Source organism: Myotis myotis, unplaced genomic scaffold, assembly GCF_014108235.1.
Source record: "Myotis myotis isolate mMyoMyo1 unplaced genomic scaffold, mMyoMyo1.p scaffold_m19_p_11, whole genome shotgun sequence".
Lineage (NCBI taxonomy): Eukaryota > Metazoa > Chordata > Mammalia > Chiroptera > Vespertilionidae > Myotis > Myotis myotis.
In genome coordinates this window covers 34,051,548-34,070,892 of record NW_023416315.1, presented here as the reverse complement: position 1 = coordinate 34,070,892, position 19,345 = coordinate 34,051,548, and the positions used below count along the sequence as shown (strand labels likewise).

Here is a 19,345-nt window from a genome sequence, read left to right as displayed (position 1 = left end):
CTGATATTATCTCCTCAGGCAAGAGAAACAAAGGAAAAAAATAAACAAATGGGACTACATCAAACTAAAATTTTTTTGCACAGCAAAGGAAACCATCAACAAAATGAAAAGGGAACCCACTGAATGAGAGAACATATTCGTAAATGATACATCTGATAAGAGGTGAATATCCAAAATTTATAGAGAATTTATAAAACTCAACATCAAAAAAGCAAACAATCCAATTAAAAAATGGGCAAAGGACCTGAATAGACACTTCTCTAAAGAGGACATACAGACGGTCAATAGACATAAAAAAGATGCACAATATCACTAATCATCAGAGAAATCCAAATTAAAACCACAATGAGATATCACATCACACCAGTCAGAATGGCTATCATCAATAAAATCAATAAACAACAAGCTCTGAGGATGTGGAGAAAAGGGAACCCTCATACACTGCTGGTAGGAATGCAGATTAGTGTAGCTACTGTGGAAAGCAGTATGGAGGTACCTCAGAAATTTAAAAATAGAACTGCTTTATGACCTAGTGATTCTACTTCTGGGAATATATCTAAAGAAACCCTAAACACTAATTCAAAAGAATGTACACATACCATGTTCATTGCATTTTTTACAATAACCAAATTTGGAAGCAGCCCAAGTGCCCATCAGTGGAAAAGTGGATAAAAAGTTGTGGTACATTTACACAAAGGAAATCTAACCTTTTGGAACAGCATGGATGGACATGGAGAGTAACTCTGCTAAGTGAAATAAGTCAGTCAGAGAAAGACAAGTACCACATGATTTCACTTTATGTGGAATCTAATTAACAAAATAAATTAATAAACAAAATAGAAACAGACTCATAGATACAGAGAGCAGATTAACAGCTGTTAGAGGGGCAGGGCTTTGGGGGTTTGGTGAAAAAGAGGAAGAGATTAAGCACAGAAACTAAAACAAAAAACTCAAAGACAGACAACAGTATGGGAAAGAGGTGTGAAGGAGGTAGTTGAGGGGTAAATGGTGATAGAAGGAGTCTTGACTTACGGTAGTGAACACACAATCCAATATACAGAAATGATGTATTATAGAATTGAAACCAATATAATTTTATTCACCAATGTCACCCCAATAAATTAAATAAAAATATATACATATACCTACAAATACAAAATACATAAATTATATTACATGTATTTTATATGCAAATATGTAGAAATAAATGGTTAACGATATTATAGACATGGTGGGGGAAAATTGTGAATACAGTGACCACAAATACATGAAATTACACATTAGCATAATGTCAGCAATCAGAATAATTATACAGACACTTGTTTACAAGGTTCTTTTTCCTTTTCTTGATTTTTTACAAGGTTCTTTTCTTTAAAGTTAAATTCATAATAAAGCATCTTAAAGAAATGATCACATAATTTTTATGCCTCCGCAGGATCACTCAAAGCTTGGAGGGAATTTATAGATCATTTAGTCTAATCTCCTGTTTTCATAGAGGAGGGAATTGAGACCCAGGACTGAAGAAAATTTCCCCAGGCACATAGGATGCCTTTTTCATCAGTATTAAACTACAGAAGAGCACAGACACTAATATGTGCTTTATCAAATGTCTGTGCTGTACACAGCTCCTGCAAACCAACCGCCAGGGCTCCTTGCTCTGCAAATGGTACGGATTCAAGGGCTTGCCTTGGTAAAGCTGTGGTCACTAAATCATGTTTGAGCTTTGGCTGACTTAAGAGCAAGGGATGAGGGCAGCCCAGACAGGGGAGGGAGAGCAAAAAGAGGACCTTAAAATAACAGTCAACAGCAAAGGGAAGCAGCCGGCAAGAGAAAGCACTGTGTTTTCGTGCACCCCAACTGAGAGAGCCACCTTGCCTATCTATACTGGGTCATCAGTTGGTGTTATGTGAGAACTCCCCTTTTCCAGGTTCTCTCTGCTTTCTTAGGCAAGAATCTTATAGGATTAAATAGCAGCAATGCCTGGAGTGAGTAAGCAGAAGATGGTTATTTTATGGGGATCAGGAAAGACAGGGCCATCCATCGGGCATACACCTGGCGAGGCAGGGAGAATAAGTAGGGAGGATCTAAAAGGCGCAGAGCTCCAGGTCAGGAGTGCAGAGAGAAGCAGGAAGCAGGAAGGGGGAGTGGTTTGGCACCAATGCAAAGTTTACTCATTTCACAATGATGCCCATGCTGCCTATGGCAACAATGAGGAATGAGCATTAGCTGCAAGGACACTCAACCCCTGGCCTTCAGGGAGCAGCAGGTGGAAGATAACTCCCCAGGGAGATGATGACCAGGCTCCCTTCTCATGCACTGCAGGGAATTCTGGCCCTGGGCATTGCACCGGCACCTTCTCCCACAGCTTCCACTCCTCGTGTACCACTACTCACTTCTTTGGAACTTTCTAGCACCATGACTATAACCACTGCTGTTCACTTCTTTCCCTCCTGAAGGGATGGATCTCACTCCCTTGCCCCTTCCCACCTTAGTCCATCTATTATCCCTTCTCTTTCAAGTTAATCAACCTCTTTCTGCCCTCAACCCATATTCTTCAACCTCTTACTTCCTCCAGTTACCATCTTCTTCCTTTACTCTGCAGTTATAAGCCCACCACACCAGAGAGAGTTTCTCCCCAACTCAGGTGCTCATTTCACTTGACCTTCGACTAAGCCCCCCTCCTTGATTTCTCAGGAAATACAATCTCTACTTTTGCTATATTTTCTATTTTCTTTGTTAGTTCCTCTTCCTCTATACTCACATCTCAAATATCAGAAATTGATAAGGTCCCAATCTTGGTTGTCTTCCATTATACTTTTCTTGCTCTCTCTAGATGATTTGTTCCGTGGCTTCAACCAACAGCTGTCTGCCAATGATTTCCGGGATTAGACACCTCTCCAGAGATTACAACAGGGACATGGAAAGGTGGGTCTCATGCTCTGGAGAAGTGTTTTTCCATCTTCTTATGGCAATCTTCACCTGGATATCCCACAGGTACTTCAAATTCAGCACATCTAAAACTAAACCTATCTCCCTCTCGTTCTACCCCCAAAGTGATCTTCTTCCTGTGGTCCCTATGTTAATCACCAACATGAAATCCACTGAGTGGCTCAAGTTGAAAACTTGACTTCTCTGTCATCTTTTGTAGCCAGTCTCCAAGATCTCTCCTTTCTACCTCTTAAAAAGCTGTCATTTACATCTTTTCCTTTCTATATTCACAGCCAGGACTTAAGTCTAGGCCTTCAGAGGCCACACTATCCCTGTATCTGCCCATTCCCATCTTTTATACCACAGTCTGAACTATTATAATTTGCAAGTCAAATTATACCACCCTCCTTCCAGAGAAAATTCTAAACTTCTTAGCAAAAACCCAAGCCCCTTCACATTCTGGCCCACTTTCCAAAAAATTTCACTATATCCCATACACAGAACTATTCCTCTGGTCATTTCAGAATGCTGGAGCTTTCCTGAATACACTATGTCACTTGCAAAGTTTCCTTCCACCTGAAATGCCCTCACCTCATTTATCCAGTCGGCCAATTTATACCTTATGGCTAGGCTCTCATCAAATGTCACCTCCTCCATGAAGCCTTCCCCAACCCAATATCTGCCCTGCCACCCTGTCTTCATCACTGAGAATTAACTACTCCATGCTGGTGGTGCCCTGCACTCCCATTACTCTCTTGCAATGAGCTAATTACATCTGCATCTCCTGCACTAGACTGTAAGGTCCATGAAGGCAGGGACCCTAACTGGTCCACCAACCAAAGTACCTGAAACAGCAAGCCTTGGTAAATATGTGATGGACAAAGGCAATAATTATGCACTACCATTTACAGAGCACTTCATATGTGTGAAGCACTTAACCCCATTATCTCATCCCCACACTGCCACCATGAAGGGGATACCACCCCCTTTTGCAATTGAGGGGGGGAAAAAGGGTAAAAATGTGAAGGGGTTAAGAACTACAAATTGGTGGTCACAAACAGTTACGGGGATGGAAAGCACACCATAGTAAATAGTCAATAATCTTGTAATAACTATATACAGTCCCAGGTAGGTGCTTGAAATATCAGGGGAACACTTTTCAAAGTATATGATCGCCTAACTACTGTGTGCTATACCTGAAATACAAAATAATATTGAATGTAGACTGAATTGAAAAATAAACTTTTTTTAAAAAGGAAAAGAAAAGCTTCGAAAGGTGAAGTAGTTCACCCACAGTCAACAACTAGCAAATTCAGATCTGCTTTTGGCACCTGCGCTCCTTTTTTTAACTACTCCTTCCTACTCCTGGAGGAAAGAGATGGATAATGGACTCTGTTTCTATACAAACAACCTCTCCTAATCACAGGCTCAGGCCCTGTGTTAGCCCCAAATCCATTACCACCAGGGTGCTGTGAACAGTAAACCCTTGCTGATGGACTCCTGGTGGCTATTAGGGTTCCAACCAATAAGGAAAGGGGGGACCATTTACCACAATGAGCTCCTTGGTCTCTGGCTAAGGATGCACTCCCCAGAAACACACAGAGAAGGCTGGATTTCCCCTAAGTACCTTCAGGTTTCCTACACTGGTGTCCATGCCCTATTCTGGGAACAGAGAAGTGGGTGTGAGGGATGGTAGTAAGAAATGGAAGAGCTTTTTAATGCTCGCTCCGGGAAAGTAGCCGCAATACTTCACAGTCACTCCTTGTACAAATGCTCTCTCCACCTAGCGTGAGAGAACGTTTCCACATTCAGTCTACACTCTTGGGGTTAGCAATATACCATTAGCTATATAATCAGTGGGCCATCACTGAACACATATACCTCGTGTCTCCCAACCCACAGTATTGTGCTGCATTCAGTTGTCTTTTTCAATCATTTTCTCTTAATTTTACGTATTTTCTTTTGGATGCATTCTAAAATTGGCCTCTCCAATTTCTGTAATTCTAACGACAATATCAGTCCCCTATTTCCCATTAAGAACTCTACCACCACCAGGACTATTCAGCACATAAGTGAAATCAAGCCTTTGCTTACCCTGATTAATACATTTAATCCTCTCGAATCATAGATGATTTGAACTTGCCCAAGGTCACTCAGCTAATAAGATTTACACACGCACACTGGCCTCCAGGCATGAGGACTCTTTGCCAGTATTCTCCCACCTGTATTCTCTCCCTTTGTACCCTGCATACTGTGTTGGGAAGTCTTTCTCTCCATTCCCAACCCTTTTCACCTGCCGAATTCCTATTGGTCCTTTAAAGCTCAGCTCAAGGGTCCCCTCTTCCATGAACCTTCTCAGGTTTTCTCTGCTCTCTCCCCAACCGGGGACGGGTGCCTCTGGCATGGGCTTTCCCCTCTCTGTTTTTGTTGAAATGTAACTCTCAGCTGCATTCTCTATTTCTCCCTTACTAGGCTCTAGGATCCTCTGGAGCAGGGTAGGGTCTGGGACTTGTCTTGAGATTCCCAGTACCAATCCAGTGCATGGCATAGACACAAGAAATGCTTGCTGAAAACTGAGTGGTGACCCTACTCCTCTGATTTGGCCAAAGATCTGGTGAACAAAGTCATCTGACTTAGCAGGAGAGATTTCTCATCCGGAGCAATGTCATTTTCTCAGCTTTCCATGAACTCATTCTCCCACTAGGTTTACAGTGGGACACGTAGTTACCATTAGTTGAGGAGCTAACACTTTTCAGACATTGCGATGTCTGCTTCATGCACATTATGCTTATCCTTACAACAGTGCTGAGTAGACATAATCCTCATTTTCTGAGTGAATCTCAAAATCAGTTATCCTAAGTAACTTGTCTATAGTTGCCTAGAAGGAAGGTTTTGTGTTAAAGGCGTGTATTAAATGCCCTATTCCGTATAGTCATTTCTGTCCTAGAGAGAGTCATGAATATTTAAAATTACTTATACACACACATAGAGTGCATATACTTTGATGCTGGAGTAGTGAAAGCATGGTCAACTAGGATTCACAGAGGTTCAAGGTGCTTCTACCATATGTATTATCCAGGGCATTTTATGCAGGTTGTCTTAATTTTTTATCAGATAGAAAGGGATTATAATACCTACTTACATAAAAGGGGGCTGACTATGCAGCTTTCTCAAAAAAAGAGGGCTTTGGCCCACTTTAGAGCACTGTGTTAGATAAAGAGCTTGGTGTACTGTTTCTCAAAGAGTGTGGAAGGACCCTGGACATCAAAGCCACCTGAGGTGCTAACAGGAGGAGATGGGAGAAGCCACCTGGGAATCCACATTTAACAAGCTCCAAATGATTCTATGGGACAGAAAAGTTTTATAAATGCCAGGTTACAACAAAGTTTTCAAACTTTAATGTACATGTGACTCACTTGGGGATCTTGTTAAAATGCAGATTCAAATTCAGTGAGCCTGGTGGGCAACTTGAGATTCTGCACGTCCAACAAGCTCCAAGGGGAAGCCAGTGTTGCTGGTCTATGAATCACATCTGAGAAGCAGGGATTTGGAAGATCTATCCACCCTGGAACAAATTAGCTTTGCTTTGGTTTTGGACCACAGATTGTACTCCCCAATATCAGAAGTATTCCAGAAAGCCCAAACTCTCAGTATCGGTACAAAAACCACCTGAACTCTGACAACCAAACTGAACAGCCTCCCTCTTGCCAGGGGAAAAGCAGTAGCATCCTTTTCAGATTCAGAGAGCACATAAGTTTTGTATGTGAAAAAATAATTCACTGCTACTACTTGAGTGCTATTTACTGGGCAGAACATTTTCTATATATGTGAAAATTAATACACAGAAACCTCATTTAGAGAACCCACACAGATGTCATTCAACAACACTACTGACCCCAGCAGGAGACATAGTTTGCATCTCTGACACGAAGTGATACTATTTTACTACCTCAGCAGGAGAAAGAAGAGTCTTCCTCACCCAGTAACAGCTCAGCCAATGGGAGACTGCCATAACTCAGCCAATTAAAAGTCACTATCCTTCAAACTTTCAATTTCCTCGAATGGACCCTTCATTTACAACAGTTCCTCCCAACTCTATAATATAAAGAGCATTCCTCTCCTTTGTTTCTCTGGACTTCGGGGTGGTTTGCCATTAGACCTCATGCCCTGAATTGCAATTCTTTGTTGTTCCTGAATAAACCCATTTTCTAGAGAAATACCTGGCTATTTGTTAAAGATCAACATATATTATCTCTACTCCCCACCACAACACCACAAGGTGGATATTCTTGCTCTCTAGGTAGGGAAATGATGTAGAGAGCTTAAGTAACTTGCTCAGGGTCACATGGCTAGTTATTTTTATGGTTGGGGTGCCAATCCTGCTCCATTAGGATCCAAAGCCTGTGTGCCCTCTGCACATCCTCCATGATGCTAGATATGATTGTGGTATAAAATGGGACAGCTGAGGTTGGGAGGAATTGGGGCGGGGGGGGGGAGGTTTACCCTGTAGCAGTCTGCATTTAAAGCTCTGTTGAGGCAGATTCTAGACGGGAATGGGGATGGGAATAAGCCTAATTAATTGGTAACCTCTGATATCTAATGAACAAAAACATGCAGACAGCAAACTTGTCCATGGTTCCCATAAATCTGACAATGCAGATGGAGTAAAAAGTGCACTAGTGACTAGTGCACTGATCTAAAGGCTTCTAGCTGTGAAGCTCAACTAGTAAAGAGCAAAAATTCTCTCTGATCCACCTGGGCCTACTAATGTCCCGACTTCTCCTGTATGAGGTTTCTGTAACCGTAAAGTTCATATCAACACAGGTTGTCGCTGCCCTGTCATTGCACAGTGGCCACACCTCCCTGCTTCTGATAAAACTGCCTATACCTGAAAAAAAAGTACTGTTTAGTCAAAAAGTTTTCTTTTGGGTAATAAAAGTTTCTGTATTTTTCACACAGTTGACGTGGAGAGAGAAACGCTCAGAGAAAGATAAAGATGCTCAGAGAAAGCAGTCAGCTAGATACTCAAGTGTACCAAATGGGGGAAAGACAGCGATGAAGTAAATTGCCCAGGCATTTGCCATGCAATGTCTTCAGCATTTAATGCGGGTGAAGTATCCGCAGTCAGTGTTTTTAACCTCAGGTTTCTTCACTGTTATAATTTGTACTCAATAGCTTAACTGTCATTTTCTAAAGATCTTTTAACTTTACTATAAATAATACAAATATTTAACTATATAATGCAAAAAAAAAAAGATCCATTTAGAAAGCCACATCTCTTGCAATTAAATATATATGTATATGATGGTCTAAAAACCAGTGGCATCTGAACTACTAAGGATTATAAACTGAGTTTGCCTCTATGGTATATACTATACACGATGTTTCAAAAATAAAAACTGAACCCTAAAGAGAAACTGGTTTAAAAGGATGTTTAGAATGTGTGTGTATTTTCAATCAAAGGTAAGAAACTGAGTCTGGAGCATTAATTTCAAACCAATAAGCGTTTCCTATTTCACCTCCCAACCCCCGGGGACAGTCCAGATCTCAGAAAATCTAAACTGAAAGTCAACGGACACCAATTTGAGATTTTTCTGACAGGCTTCACTGAAATGTTTGGACACGAACATGTTTGCAATGAGTCACAATATATAGGGCCTTAATGGCTAATGCCTTTCTTCCTACACCAGTGCCGGTCTCAGATCAGCTGCGGCTGGTTTTCCAGGCCTGATCATTTCTATGAAGTTACCAGATCTCAGTGACTAAGGCTGCCACCCCGCGCCTTTCTCATACTGATTTGTTATGCCATCCAAACAGCCTGATTCTCTTTCTAAACGAGGACTCTCCCCAGCCGGGCTGTGAATACATTCCACCTGCGAAAGGGCGCAGTACTTTTAAGACCCCAAAGAAACGCCGAGGGGCCTAGGGAGCACGCCAAGTAAAAGGTGCGAACGGTTCACGGGGAGTCGTCCTGGGCTAGGGCCAGCTTAATAACAGGATATGTTCGCGGCAAGAGGAAGCGGGAGCTGCCATAGCCCGGGGTCAGGAAAGGAGGAGTCAGCAGCACCCGGAGGAAACGGGCGCGCCGGGGCTGGCAGGGACCTGGCTTGCTTAGGGTGTCTGGTTCCAGGCGGGTCCGAGGCTGGTGACCACCTCGTTGGCAGGGCACCAGGCTCAGACCTCCCGGCACCAGCGGTGGTACAGCGGTGCCCATCTGCTCCCTGCCACCTCCGCCAAAGATGGGTCCTGGGGTGAAGGGAAAAGGCACACACCAGGCGCCACGGCAGGTGAACTCGTCCACAAGTCCGCCCCGGATGCAAGGACCTTGAGATCCTGGGGCCGCCGCCGCTGGGAGGCGAGGCGCTGAGTGGGTGGGTGGGGTGGGGTGGGGTGGGATGGGATGGGGTGGGGTGGGCGGCGTGGGTGGGGGTGCCGCCTGCGCTGGGGCGAGAGATGGGGCGGGAGCCCGCAACGCGTCCCTCCGCTCCCCGGGCGCGCATCCGCCAGGTCTCCAGGGGCCCCAGGGAGCCGGCGGGGGCGGGGAGGGGGCTTTAGCGGTTCCCGCACGGGGATCCGCGGCAGGAGCAGGCGACTCGCCCGTCACCCGCCGCCCACGCAGGGCAGGACTGGCCGTCCCGGCGGGCGCCCCCGACCGCCCCGCTGCAGCCCGCAGCCCGCCCGGCGCGCCCCAACCCCGGCCCCGGAGGGCAGGTACCTCGGAGCCCGGGCCCCCAGGAGCCTCCCGGCCGAGCACGGAGCGTCCCTCCAGCTCCCTCACCCGACGTCAGCGTCAGCGGCAGGCGAGGGAAGGGGGCGGGGAGCGCAGGAACCGGCCCTTCCTGCGGTGGCGGCCGCCAGCCGGAATGGCAGCCCGCGGAGCCCGAGCGCCGCAGCGCAGCTCAGTGCAGCTCAGCGCAGCGCAGCGCAGCGGCCGGGGGGAGCGGGCGCCGGGATGGGGCACCGCCACCGACCCCTCTCCCAATCTCTCCCCTTCTGAGAGTCCCGGTGGGCAACCCCCCCGCCCCACCCCCGCACCCCATCAGGACCCCGGGATCTGGATGAGGGAGGGGCCCCTGGCCTCACCTAGTTTGGGGCGGGTCCGGGATCTGGGGAGATCTCTCTGCTCCCTGGGGTCTGACTTCGACCACCATCTCCTGGGGTGTCCCCCGCGGGTTTCTGCGGCCCAGGGTGACCCCGCCCTTGCTCTCCCGAAGGTGTTCCACGTGTCCATAGCATTTGCGTCACAATGACCTGGGCGACAGGTGGGAGCCTGGGCGAAGGGCTCCCATTGTGTCCAGTGTAGGGCTTGCTACTTGCTTCCACTATAGATGTCTGTGGCTTTAGGGGGCAGGAGACTTCAGGATTTCAATGCCAAGAAAAGTTACAGAGGCCTGTACCTGTGAACCAAGTTTGGGCTGAAAGGAAAAAGGCTGTGTGAAAAAAAGCTGTGTGTATGCATATGTATGTAATGTTTTCATTCCCATTTAGCCACATATCTCTTAAACTTATTGATGCTGATGGTAATTTCATCCTCTCTTATCCTTTGTCATCAGGAAAGAACTAAACCCGGTGTTTGAGTACCCTGCAGGGATCACCTGAAGAAAAAGTGCTGGAATAGGTACTTCCCAAAATTATCAATGCTGAAAAGCAATCTCAATGTGCTATGACTCAATGCCTGGTTATGTTATATATGTGTTAAAAAGTTTATTGAATAGTCATTGAAGTAAGCAATTCAACAGGATGGAGTGAAAGATGGTTACTGAATAAAGATGCAAACAAATCTGAAACCCATCTAACACGAATAGGCTGTTCATGCCAGGCACATGCTGTGTACTTTACATTTAACCCTTAGAGCAACCCACTACTGTAGGTAAAGTTATTATTCCTGTTTTACAAATGAAAACTCTGACTGCCCAGAGTGCCATAAAGGCCCTCAGCGAATAGGATATTGAATAGGAGTTTGACTCCAGGGTTGTCTGAACCAAGAGAATTAGCTTCATCTCAAGAGAGAAAGGTGGCTGGCCAAAATGGATAGTGAAAATGTATAGGAGAAGATGCTGTCATTTTAGTAGAAAGGCAAGATAGTACAGTTCCTGAAATGTATGTAACCTTTAAAGTTGACTTTATTCTTTGGATATATTCCTATATAGATAGGTTTGAGCCTGTCTCAGTATGGCACAAAATATTTAGCTGAGCAAACATCAAGTCTTTAATAAATGTTTATGAATAAACAATATGGTCTACGAAATAGCACATTGTTGAAAATCTGAGATTCAGGAGAACTTTTGGGAGAGAAAAACATTGCTCCTATATTTGGCTTTTATAAGAAGCATTCAAACTGACCTGTTAACAACACAAGCTAAATGATTTTCCTTTTTTAAAAAATGTATTTTATTGATTTTTTACAGAGAGGAAAGGAGAGAGATAGTTAGAAACATTGATGAGAGAGAAACATCGATCAGCCGCCTCCTGCACATCTACTGGGGATGTGCCCACAACCCAGGTACATGCCCTGACCGGAATCGAACCTGGGACCCTTCAGTCCACAGGCCGATGCTCTGTCCACTGAGCCAAACCGGTTTCAGCGATTTTCCTTTTTGTAAGAAGGAAAAGGGGGTGGAGTGGGGGGGATAAAAAGCAAAACCCTTAAAATGAGAAAAAAAGGCTTCCTTGCAAAAGAGAAATTATTAAGATATTTTATTTTAAAATATTTTATTCCAAGAGCCATTAACTTATGTGTAACACCTATTAAGAGTTTGAAAAATAGAGATTAGGCCCCACCAGTGTGGCTCAGTTGGTTGGGCATGGTCCCTCACACCAAAAAGATTGCCTGTTTGATTCAGGTCAGAGCATAAGCCTGGGTTTTGGGGTCCATCCCTTATTTTTTTTTTTTTAATATATTTCTTTATTGATTTCAGAGAGGAAGGGAGAAGGAGAGAGAGATAGAAACATCAATGATGAGAGAGAATCATTGATTGGCTGCCTCCTGCACACCCCACACTGGGGAACGAGCCTGCAACCCAGGCATGTGCCCTTGGCCGGAATCGAACCTGGGACCCTTCAGTCCGCAGGCTGACACTCTGTCCACTGAGCCAAGCTGGCTAGGGCAGGGTTCCATCCCTTATAGGGGGCGTGCAGTAGGCAACTGATCAATGTTTCTCTCACATTGATATTTCGCTCTCTCTCCCTTTCATTTCCTCTCTCTCTCTCAAAATCAATTTTAAAATCTTTAAAAAGAAAAAAAAGAGATTATAGTTTTTTAACAGAATGGATTTTTTAAGCATAGTAGGTGCTCAACAAATGTTGGCTGAATATATTAATCAGTTAATTAAGATATTGAGAGAGAAATAGATAATAAAATTCCCTGACTCTATAATGTTCTCCTCTCCACCAGTGCTGATTTGCTAGTTACAGGGAAAAGTATTAGAAACTCTATCAAAGACTGGCTTTGTGGTATTTTCATTTGTTACGAGAGTCCAGCAGAATGGCAGGTTGTGCGTGTGTTCACAGTATCCCCACAAAATACAGCTACTTGGAACACATGCACTAGGGGAAGTGGGCTAAAAAGCTGATTTATATAACTGACGACTCAGGTTTCATTTTACTTTTCCAAAGATCAAGGCGAAAACCTGAGCTATGAGTCTAACCTGCCAACGAGGCTCAAAGTGGCTTCCAAAACCATGTCTAAAGGTGAACAGATATGGGATACAGCACTACCTGGTCAACATCGCACTGAAATTCCTTAGGCTCCCAGAGAGTTTAAGATAAAGCTTTACATGACTTTTCATTGTTATTAATGCTGTCCTAAAATTTAGGACAATATTTGAGGAAGAAAATAGTAGTAAGTTCATGCTTGTTCTACATAAGCCACAATGAGTGCTTTTCTTCCCATTTAAAACATTGCTCCACTTATAACACTTCCATTTGTTTCTGGGTATCAGGTTGTCTCACTGGCATAGAGCACCCACAAGATGCCAAGCAGAGCTGAAACAATATCTAAGAAGAGAATGGCTATTGAATGATAGGATATAAAGTTAAGAAGGAAATAATGTACATTTTCCAGAGTGGAACAGGATAACAAAGAAACTTCTCCACAGAAAAAAATCCTTACATTTCAATTCAGTGGTGGCTGTTTTTTGTTGTTTGTTTGTGATGGCTTCCCAGGTTCAAGATATGCTAAGAAGACCACATGAATGAGGAATTCTGTCAGGTTGCCATTAACAGAGACCCAGAATAGTAGTGGATTAAATGAGTTAAAGGTTTATTTTATTGCACATTAAAAATGATTTAAAATGATAATAAATTTAAAAAATTAAAAATGGACTGGGGAGAGTAATTGGGAAGTAGGCAGTCCAGAGCTTGTATGATCTCCACTAAGTTATCAGGGTGTGACCCTATTCTTCCTTTCCACCATTCTTAGCAAAGTAATGTTGCTTAACGGTAAATCCAGGTGAGGGTGTGAAGTAGGAACCTTCATGCATTGCTGATGGGAATGGAAAAGAAGGAAAATGGTCTGAAAGTTCCTCAAACTCGATCCCCTGTAGGGGGCATGCAGGTGGCAGCCTGTTGATGTTTCTCTCTTATCAATGTTTCTGTCTCTCTCCCTCTCCTTAACTCTCTTTAAAATCAATAAAAACATATTTTTAAAAAATAAAAGTAATTTAATAGAGAAATGATAGGTTTTCCAACAAATGGTGCTGAAACAACTGGACCTTCACATGCACCAAAATACATCTAGACATAGACCTTATAACTTTCATAAAAATTAACTCAAAAAATGGATTATAGACCTAAGTGTAAAACACAAAACTATAAAACTTGGAAGATAACATAGGAGAAAATTTAGGTAATCTTGGGTTTGGTGACGATTCTTTTGATACTGCACCAAAGGCACAACCTATGAAAATAAAGGATAATGGAACGTTATTAAAAATAAATTTTTCTGTTCTGCAAAAGACACTGTCAAGATCAGCCACAGACTAGGAGAAGATGTTTTCAAAAAACTTCTGATAAAATATACAAAACATTTAAAATATACAAATAAATCTTAAAACTCAACAATCAGAAAATGAACAAACCAATTAATACATAGGCAAAAACTGACAGACTTAAATAATAAAGATATTATTCTCATAATATCTTTAATCTCTTCATAACCTCATAATACCTTCATAAACCAAGAAGTTTAGACAAAGACAAAGATAGTTCTAGGGATAGTTTATTAGCTCAACTACATGATAATGCCTTCATCAGCTCTTTTCAATTCTTTGGGTCTTTTCCTTGATGACAAGATGGCTATAGCAGCTCTGTCCAGACAGTTTTTAAGGCCTCTGTGAGCATCCCAGTCAGGGAAGAAGGGAGCAACTGCTTTCTCCTTGGGAGGGCCTGATTTTAGCTCCAAGGGAAGCTTCAGCTGACTTCTCCTTAGATCTGATTGGCCAAATCTCTGATGGCTTATTAAAGTAAAATTACCTTGATTCATTTCCTAGCTGTCCTTAAGTCAATGGATCTGTGCCAATTTTCTGAGGTTCTGTTAGCAGAGAAAGGAGAGCCTACTGTAACACAGGCAAGGATCTGTGTCTACCACATACATATTTCCATGATTCTCCTGCTACAACCATCACCACCACCACCCCAATTCTAAGAGCCAGCATTAGGCAACTGCCTTCAGTAGCCAGACACGCTATGCTCTCTGTGATTTATGGGTCATTGCACATCACTTTTGCCCTGCCCAGAGCACACTCTCTTTCCTTCATGTACTAGCATCTTGGTCTGTGTGGCTTCAACTTTTTTCTCCCTTTAGTCTTCAGCTTAGATATCACTTCCTTTGGAAAGTTTTCCCTGGTCCCTAATATGACAGCACCCTCTCGTTAGTCCTGTCTTAGAACATATCAAGCTATATTGTAATTTTCTATCTACTTATTTATATCTCCTATTAGATTGTAAACTCTAATGGCTTATTGATTGGGCCTTATTTCTCTAGGGCCTCACATAGAGCCTACGCAGTAGATAATCAATAAATAGTTGTAGAAGTGAAGCACTTTTTGGGTGCACTCAGAATCAATTTGTGTTAAAATCACTTTAAAAAGTCTTATATTAAGGCAGTATTTATTCTGCTGTCTCAACAAGAGCTAAATATTCTAAGAGCATTTGAACTGTCTTTAAATAGTTTTTCAAATGGGAAGATTTCTACATATAGATTCATAATATAGAAAGTAAATGTAGCTAAGTGATGAACTTATTTGAATATTATAAGAGTCTATCTTACTCTGCAACTTCATGCTACCATTTTATCAGGAAAAATCAATAATGACACATGGCAAGGCACTTTCAATCCCTTTTGTAAGTAGATGAGGTTTAAATAAGGAATGGAGGAAGGAATGAAATGAAGTGGGAGAAAAATAATCACCAAATTTGATGAATATAATAGAGCAGCGCTTTGAAATCTTAGTACTTTGATGTGAAAAAATATTGATTTTATAATTTACATTAAGTAATGAAACATTCATCCATGAAGTTTTAAAAGGGAATTTACCAGGCACAGAGAGTTGGGGTCTCTTTGGATTTTAGACATAGTGTTGCCTCTTTTCGGTTGTCCTACACTGACCTTTTTCGGGGCGACCACCCAGAAGCTGCCAGTTTGGAGTGGAGCCCAAAGTGAGAGGGGGCTCTGCAGCTGGCCTGGTGCAAGGTGAGCCCTGGCCCTTGTGAGTTGTGGATCCAGTGCTGCTGGTATCATCTGTGACCCATCTGAGGACTATATGGAGCCTGTGACAACCCCCCGCAAGACCATCACAGAGGAAACCCTTTGTGTTGGGAAGAATGCAAAGGCCCCTTTAGCAGATGACCCTTCATTTTGAGAAATGACTCCTGGCTTTGTGGCTAGGCTCACATAGAAACGGAATCATCAACCATCTGGCATTAGATGGCCATATTACTTTGACGCCTAACATGAAATGGTGTTGTCTTAACTTCAGCCATGAAGCCAGGCATTCGCAACTGTGATCCATATCCAGTGGATTGAGAAGAAAGAGTAAGCAATGGAGGCTGAGCCTATGAGAAGCCTGAAGACACAGGTGAGTTGAATGAGCAGGCACTTGCACTCCTATATTACTTTCTTAAGCCTCACAGGGAGTTTCCCATGATGCATGGGTCAGGGATAGAGTAACTTCGCATGCTGTACTGGCACCAGGCAGATGAGAGGAAGTCCTGCTGCTTTTCAGGGTGGTCCTGAACGGACAACTGAGAAGAAAAATGCTCACAGTGTTAAATTTTGAGCAGAAATTTTATTGTCCACTTTGGAAGGAAACATTTTATGGTCTACTTTGCTTGAGGTCAGGATCTATGGCAACTCTTGAGCTAATTATTTAGCACAGAGGTGCTATTCAAATCTGTAATTGAGTTAAGGCAATTGGAATCTAGCACTGAAATTGGGGCTGAAGACCGCCTGTTGTGCCAGACTTTAACCCTTTCATCACTGGATTGTGGGGAGGTCAGAGAGATCTCTGAGGGAAGGGCCAGAGTGACTTGGGCAATGGTGTATATACTGGGGCACGGAGCTTGGTTGGGACAGTGGCAATATTTTAGAGATGCTTAAGGCTGAGTAAGTACATACTAGATAATTTTTAATCCTGGCCTGACTAGATGGTGAGGGACCTGAAAGGATCAAGACTGGAGAATTGATGACAAGATGGTTTTAGGGAAGAGTGGATGGACATTTCAGAATGGGCCCGGACTGTGAGAATGTCAGTGTTTATGTGAATGCACACTAAGAGGCCATCATTGCAGAAGAGGTTTCAGTAACTAGGGAACAGATGATTTCTTCTTGGGGAGTCAGTCATTTTCCTTCTCCAGCTAGTCTGTTGGTTCATGGACATAACAACTATGAGGATCAGAATGGCGGCGATGCTTGGACTCAACAGCATACATTTTCTTTCCTCAAGACTGATAAGCAACAGTGACCAGCAATGTCCTTCTAGGGGACCTGGCCTACTACTCTGTAGCAGATCAGTTATTTTGAGTTGGGAATGCCCCTTCCTCCTGGAGGAGCAGCAGCTAATCATCCTTGGAATAATTTTGTGGATTTGGATTTGCTTTCTCTGCTTACATGCCTCTAAAGCATCGCAGGATTCCATACACGGCTTCTGATCGATGAACTCACTGCATTGCAACCCAGTAGGCTACTAACTGCCTGGCCGTACGTTATAAAATATCCAATCATCTTGATAAGCTAGGCTCCATTGGAATGACCAATTGGAAACTTAACCACACCACTATCTTAAGACGTAGCTAGCACCTTGTGATATCAGAGTGCTATGTTGTAGAACATGAGCGGAAACAGTGACCCACACATTTAATGTTGTTTCACAGCCAGAATGGAATGCCACCTAGGACCTAGGGGTGAAGGCATCTCTCATAATTACATCACTCTTTCACTTTCAGAAGTTTTGCTTTAACTCTTTAAATTTATTTAAGTCTTTTAGCCTAAAGAATTTAGTTCTCAGTGGAGAACGCCTGGGGGTGAAAAAAAATGGAGTCTTTATTAAATTGATAGTTGAGACTATCACCTGGACTTGTTGAATTCTTTGTGCAATCAGGGAAAAGATCCTTGGCAAGCTGTGGTGTTGGCTGAAAGCCAGGAGAACTTGGAACAAACAGAGAAGGAATCTATCATATATGTCAGCAGCCGTCTTGTGAATGCCTGCAGAACAGAGGGCTGTAGCTTGCACCAATATTTCCTTGCTGAGCGTACTATTTATTCTCGTTTCCTTTTTAAAGGAGAGGCATAACAAATTTTTTTTCTTTTCTCTTTCTTCCAAGGAAATATACTATTACCTAAGGAATGGTTGAATTCATCATGTAGTCCAAAGGCTGTAGAATATTGAGATGGGATTGTGACAGAACTGAAGAGGTCATAATAAACCACAGGTCCTGGACTTGAAGACCAGTATCTCACTTCTGTGTGCGGTGGCTGGAAATGACCGGTTGTCTCCCATTGAAGTTATGTGAGGATTGGTTGGATCATGTGCTATGAGTATTTCCTTTGGATATCACGGAGTAAAGGTATGAGTGTGTGTGTGTGAGTGTGTGTGTGTGTGTGTGTGTGTGTGTCTTCATTATATATGAGAAATTTTAAACCTCAAGAAAATATAGATGGAAGTCCACTTACTTTTCATGTGGGGGACTGCTGGCCTACTGTGCCCCAGAAAATTCATATAACCTTTGGTTGGCTTGTTTTGCCCAGTGATTTTTGAGATAATAAAAATTATGTTGTTCTTCCTTCCTTTCCTCCATCCATCCTTCTGTCCCTCCCTCCCCTCAGCCACTTGTTTATTAAATACTCATTGATAACCCAGAAGACTGTGAAAGTCAGAGGCTGGGAAAACACAACCACAGACCCTCATTCCTCTTACTATCCAATAAATGCAGAGACAGCCTAGCTCTGCAACTGGTGTGATTTGGTACAGCTCTGGTCAGATGTTTAGCCCAAGATTATAAAAAATAAAACAGAACCAAAAGAAAGCATGCATTTTACTTTAATACCAGTTCTGCAGTTAATCAGAAGCACTTTAACCTTGAATGTTTAAAGGACTAGTTACGTCAAAGCATGTGTAAGTGATGTTAGAATGCAAATATGGAATGAGTCTCTACTGTCTGGCACAATTGTCATCGTGTTTAGCGTCACACTTGTGGGTGAAGATAAGGTGTCACTTTGTTCCTCTCCACACAATTTTGAGTTTCCGTTGTAAAGAACAGATTAAGTATGTCAGGAAAGTAGGCACCTGCCAGGGAAGAGGAAAGTATTAACTATTTCAGGCCACTAATAAAATATGACATTTGCTGCAGAGGTAAATTAGCAAATTATGCTCATGGTGCCATGGACAAATTAATGTCCCTTTAAAAAGTTTGAATTATTTGCCTCATAAAAATGACCACCCCGCTCCCCAATTTTCAAAGTTAAGAGTTCCGCTTTCAAAGGAAGAGCTTTATGATGTTTAGTTTTCTCTCCATTATCAAAAAGAAAAGGGATTTAGTAAGGAAGATAATATCATTCTTTGATCTTTGTTGATGCTGTGTCATCTTATAGATTGTTTGAAAAGACTTGGAACTACATGAAGCACTTTGATGGAGAGATACGTAATTTTTTAAATGTTATTTTTTTCTTTGACCTTTCATCTTCCATATACTAATTACTGTAAACACAATTTAAAAATCATAAGTTGAAATTCTTTATTTAGATTTAGCTCTCCATAAGGAATTCAACAAAAAGCAAATGCCAACTCTAGATAAACCTTTCTTATGCAGAGGCCATACGATGGGGTGTGTGTTTTCTATAAAATAAATGTCACTTGCAGCTGTTAACCCACATTACTCCAGGAAATTTCCTAATGGTTGTTTTAGACATTTTCTCTTTCTG

General features: G+C 42.6%; 1 protein-coding gene and 1 long non-coding RNA gene across 18 annotated transcripts in view; one reads left to right on the top strand and one right to left on the bottom strand.

Annotated features, from left to right (window-relative positions):
• The window catches only part of ICA1 (islet cell autoantigen 1), a 113,995-nt gene extending 103,843 nt beyond the window's left edge, over nucleotides 1–10,152 (bottom strand). For 5 of the 15 annotated variants that reach the window (XM_036328046.1, XM_036328050.1, XM_036328051.1 and 2 more), the window contains exon 1: nucleotides 10,012–10,136. The gene's annotated coding sequence lies outside the window, so the exon portion shown is untranslated. Of the gene's footprint in view, nucleotides 1–2,761; nucleotides 2,879–9,643; nucleotides 9,776–10,011 lie in introns of those variants that run through there. The other 10 variants (XM_036328054.1, XM_036328057.1, XM_036328053.1 and 7 more) reach the window with 6 other exon arrangements.
• LOC118666181 lies at nucleotides 9,009–18,208 on the top strand. Of its 3 annotated transcripts, none has more exons than XR_004970886.1 (4): nucleotides 9,009–9,215; nucleotides 10,482–10,546; nucleotides 15,906–16,004; nucleotides 17,749–18,208. It is a non-coding gene; the product is annotated as an uncharacterized LOC118666181 (long non-coding RNA). The 3 variants fall into 3 exon arrangements; XR_004970888.1 differs by having other exon boundaries at nucleotides 9,009–9,299; XR_004970887.1 differs by lacking the exon at nucleotides 9,009–9,215 and adding an exon at nucleotides 10,201–10,389.
• Nucleotides 18,209–19,345: the final 1,137 nt, after the last annotated feature.